This window comes from Lycium ferocissimum, chromosome 7, assembly GCF_029784015.1.
Source record: "Lycium ferocissimum isolate CSIRO_LF1 chromosome 7, AGI_CSIRO_Lferr_CH_V1, whole genome shotgun sequence".
Classification (NCBI taxonomy): Eukaryota; Viridiplantae; Streptophyta; class Magnoliopsida; order Solanales; family Solanaceae; genus Lycium; species Lycium ferocissimum.
Window position 1 is genome coordinate 17,340,201 of NC_081348.1, and position 5,080 is coordinate 17,345,280.

At 33.3% G+C, this 5,080-nt stretch overlaps 2 long non-coding RNA genes across 2 annotated transcripts; both read right to left on the reverse strand.

Annotated features, from left to right (window-relative positions):
- Positions 1-232: 232 nt before the first annotated feature.
- LOC132063560 (uncharacterized) lies at positions 233-3,132 on the reverse strand. The gene is made up of 3 exons (XR_009416399.1): positions 2,387-3,132; positions 1,821-1,881; positions 233-482 (listed from the first exon to the last, which is right to left on the reverse strand). It is a non-coding gene; the product is annotated as an uncharacterized LOC132063560 (long non-coding RNA).
- A 31-nt stretch (positions 3,133-3,163) lies between these two features.
- LOC132063561 (uncharacterized) lies at positions 3,164-5,074 on the reverse strand. Its single transcript, XR_009416400.1, has 3 exons — positions 4,528-5,074; positions 3,587-4,268; positions 3,164-3,309 (listed from the first exon to the last, which is right to left on the reverse strand). It is a non-coding gene; the product is annotated as an uncharacterized LOC132063561 (long non-coding RNA).
- Positions 5,075-5,080: the final 6 nt, after the last annotated feature.

A 5,080-nucleotide genomic window follows, 5' to 3' on the forward strand; every position in this document is an offset into this window, starting at 1 on the left:
GCTCAGAAGAGGAGACGACATCGGAGAAGATGAAAGAAGATAGGACAAAAGAGCAATACACATGTTATCTATCCAATCAGATGGGCCCAAGTATAAAGTACCATTCACTTTACGTTTGGTACAATAAGTAATTGCAGGTGTTCATCCACCCAACTGTTGTTTCTATATTATAGAAACTAGATGGCCCGTGCCCGTGCAAGGCACCGGCATATTTTACTAATGAGATGCAAAAGAAGAGACATGATTAAACTAATATTAATATAGTATCCTTCTTGGTATATTAAAATCATTTGTGAAACAAAGTTATACAGGGGGTTTGCCAGAAAGGCAAAAACAGCAGAGATTCTAGGTGGTCCAAGATATGTATGAAATATAGTGCAATGGCCTTGAAAGTAAATTTTAGCAGCTGTAGTTGGTAACAAATCCAGAAGCTCTGGTTGATAATAAATGTAGGTTGTTCCAGGATGAAACTCTTTCTTGACCTGAAAAGAAAAGTTGAAGAGGTTCAGTCCAGTGAAAAGATATTGCAGTAGATAGCACCTGCAGCCAATTTTTTGTCCAATTATCCAAATAAAAAAAGGAGCAGCAATACATAAATACGAATCTTGCTAATTCATTTGTGGAAATTTGTGGAACAAAATAGTACAATTACATTTCTGAACTTGCTTCCAGGAGAATAAAGAAGAAATAAACAATCAATTGTTCATGTTCATGTTCATGTCCATGTCCATGTCGGTGATCCCACAAATACCAAAGTTGATGCTACAACGGGATAAAAATCGGAATTTTAACAGCTGCGTTGACATCACATGCTCATCTCAGTATCCACTGAAAGAAAAGAAAATCAAGCATTTGAATTATAACTTAGAACATAGCATCATTTGCTACTTCATAGTAGCTTTTCCTGGCAGATTTGGTCTTTATTCTTGTTCATCTTTGGAGTTCATTAGGTAATGTCAGAAAGCTTTAGAGAGCTACTAAATATTTGGTAAAAAATCTTTATCGGCAAGGTTTGTATATGGAGCATAATAGTCATAAATTCAGTTCGTTTAGAACTATCAAAACACTTCCATTTAAATGCATGTTTTAAAACAGTGTAATTCTGAGGACACTTTTGATATATAAGATCTGTTCTTAGTAATCTATAGCTAAGTAGTAAACGAAAAGATTTCTAGACTTCGAAACCTACTTAGGGTTATGACTATGAGCCTTAAACCTATTTGAATGGACGACTTCCTTGATTTTGGTGTTGATGTTCTTTTGAGTTACCAGCTAATGTGGATGTGACAACATGACGTGATGCAATGGAATAACAGTTATCCTCGTCACTTAATACACAAAAAATAGGTTCTGCTAATGCCAATTTCACTTTCTTCCGTTTGATAAGAAAAAATCTTAATTCCTAAAAATTCATCTTTACTGATGCACACAGAAGAATTTCACAAGTAAATTACAAAAATACATGCGCTTAAATGAGAGAAAAATGATTTTCTTTTTTTATATGTGCCTTGTAGCTGTCATTACAAATTTTAATTTGCCTCATTTTTCTTCGAAATGTATAGCAATGTACAACAACTAAACCAGGATATGAATGTTACCCCGCCTTCTCAATTTGGGTTATGTCTATTTTTCTTTCATTGTTCGACATCTAAATTTCAAGCATTTCATTAAGCTTCTTTGTTAAAATCTAAATTTGGTGATCTCAATGTTTAATTCGTTCATAAATACAAACATATATAAGTATGATATATGAAATATAGCGCAGCCATTTAGCATCAAAACTAAGCATACAACAATAGAACAAAATAATGCGTAAATACCTCTTAGAGTCGAAGTCGTGTCCCTTTTTCCCCATCTTGAGAAACTTTCACTTTCAGGAACCTGCGAAATCAAAATTTTGCGACCATTACATTCCAACTAAATGAATAAAACATATAGGGTACGGTCATGTATTGAGAAGTAAAAATCCACTAAATACGGAATAGTGAAAAAAATAAACAGATAGATTTAAAGTGCAATTTAGTTGCAAAACCACCATGTATGGAGGAAGACTAAATAATTAAAGAAAGATTATGATCATGTAGCAGTAAGAAAAGACAATTTGTGACAGCAGTAGCACCAACAACAAGAAATCAATTGTAAAGCATGTACGCGGAATCTCAGGTATAATCTCTGTTAAAAAAAATCAAAGTTAAGATATTTCTGCGACTTTGAGAAATTAGCTGAAAGTTACAGGAAATTGACCTGGCACATGGTGGATCAACTGTAGAAATGCATATACTTGAAAGGACTATTTGTAAAATAGATGGAAATAAAAGAATGAAGCATAATAAGAGTTGATGTGTCCCAATAATTTAGCAAAAGAACAGGAAACTTATGAACTTACCCAGGAGGATATCAATGCTGGGTTCTCTATTTGAAGCCGTCGAAGCCGAACCTTACCAATTATCTAATCACTTCCTTTGTCTTGCTGGATTTTGAGAATACCTAGAATGTGAAGCTCAATTTTTTCACATCTAAAATTTAAGTAATAAGAATCCATATAATCAATTGTCAACAGGGGAAGACCAAAAATAAAAAAAATAAAAACAAAAAAAAAACAATTATCTAAAGAGACCTACATCGAGAAAAAGAAGAGAATATTTACCTTTTCCGGGAAAGGCGAACAATGAAAGGAAATAATTCGAGAAAACACAGGATCAAAAAGGAAACATGGAAGAAGATCACCTTGATTCTTTTTCTGGAATAGTTTCTGATTATTTCCGTGCTGCTCAGCCTTATTCTTTGAATGAAAACTGAAGAGCCACAAGATTACCAGGAAGAACAACACGAAGAAGCTTTCACACTTGTTCCAAGTATTCAGCAGATATATTAGAAAATGAAGAAATACTCTTAAACGGATAAATATTCACAACAAATTAATGTCTTTAAACTATTTACATGCATTGAGAAACAAAGTTTAATAAGATATCCAAAAGAAAGTGAAATTTTCGTTATGAATATTGAGTATTTGAAAATAATACATTCTTTAGCTTCCTGAGGAAACCTACTCATAGGGTGGACAAAAGCATATGCATGCCCCTTTTAAAGGCAACCACTCCAAAAATCTACTGAATCACTTATTTTTCAGTAGTTTTCATATTTGTTAAGTGCAACCAGAAAAGTTAATATATCTACCAAAACGAATTTGGCAAGGAAAAGTAAGGTTATAAATTAAACTACCAAGTAAGAAAGGATTTGCTAAAACTAAACAATGAAGAAGATGCAGGGTGAATTGAAAGCAGATAATTTAGCTGAAATCCGCCCCTGCTCATAGGGTGGACAAAAGCATATGCATGCCCCTTTTAAAGACAACCACTCCATTAAGATCTACTGTCATAAGCCTTATTTTTCAGTAGTTTTTGACAGAAAAATGTTTGAACCTGTCATAATGCAACCAGAGAAGAAACTTGCAACTATCTACCAAAACGAATTTGGTAAGAAAAAGTAAGGTTATAAATTAAATTGCCAAGTAAGAAGGGATTTACTAAAACTAAGCAATAAAGAAGATGCAAGGTGATTTGAAAGCAGATAATTTAGCTGAAACAGTAGCCTGCGAAGATGAAGCGAAATACTAAAGAAGATAAAAAACTTAGGAATGCACTTGATTCCATTTTTAATATCTGCAAGATCAAATATACAAACATAAAATTAAAGTATTACTACTGTTCTGCAACCCCTGGATTTAGAGCAGGTGATAGGCCAACCCATTATGATACAGCTGTAGGACTGACGAATGATTTTTCAGCCAATTCATTCCTTCCATTGTAGCTCAGTCAAATCAATCAAGTAAGAGAGAAGACCATTAAAAAATGAACTAATTGTAGAAAAACAGAGCAAGAACCGATCTATTAGTAATCTCATTCTAATTGTATTTCAGAAGTATCTTTATGGTGCCACCTTAGATATCTAATATTTTCCAAAGCTCCCGGACTATTTCAATAAGTTAATATCTTAGAAAGTCTTTCCTAAATTGAAGATACATGTCTCATGGAAAGATTGGTTTTACATGCATGTAGCAAATTTGTCTCCTGACCAAAACAATATAACATCAAAATGGATATATGACTTGACAAAAAGACACTTTTTTTATTTTGGATTTAGTAAAGGAATAATCAGTACTACCTTGCTGTGTTTCTATCTCTTCTGTTAATGGGAAACTGATGTAATTGACTCGGAAGTGCCTAAATCCAAAAGAACTTACTGCTGTCTTGAGCACATACCTGAAACTGGACAATAAAAAAAATGTAATGAAAGAAGAGATGAGTAGCATCATCGCTTACAAGATCAAAATGGTATCAGTTTTATCATATAACATTTTACTGCAATAGCATATACCTTGAACAGACTCTGATTTTTTGCTGCTACACCTCTCATATCCCTAATTCAGAACTTTAGGTGAATTTACATCCCAAAACTGCATTTAGAGTTACCAAGTCAAAACAAAAATAAGAAGATCAATGAATAACTGTTGAAGTATGCGGTTACCTTAGTGGAGCATAATTGGAGATGCAAAGTACATTAGGCGAAACCCCAGTTTCTTCTGTCAAAAAATTGTCAGAGATTGCACAAAATGAGCCCAATGTTAAGTCATGGAGATGGAAATAGAATCTGATAAATTAAAAAGATGAAGCTATGTACCATGAGAAAATAAACTTAAAGAACATACCTAATCAATTAAAAATGAGACCAAAGAACATATCAAATCAGGTAAAAATTTAGTTCGTCCGAAGACACAGATGTTATCATGGATATTATAGAAATTCCATAAAATAGAATGTTCTAAATAAAAGACACTGAAACATCAAGCAAATATAGTAATAGAGCAAAAATGACTGGGAAAAGGTTACTTCATTGGTGGCTTTGTTTTTTCCATCCCCCGTTATATTTTAGTGATTCAAGCCCTTCATGTGAGAGTCTTAGTTCCTTCAATTAAATCAATAATCTTTTTGATTGATTCAGGGCACCACCCCTTCTTAGAAACTCACTAAGGAGCGCCTCGGCCAGAGCAATTATTTGGCTACAACAATCTTCTATTAAC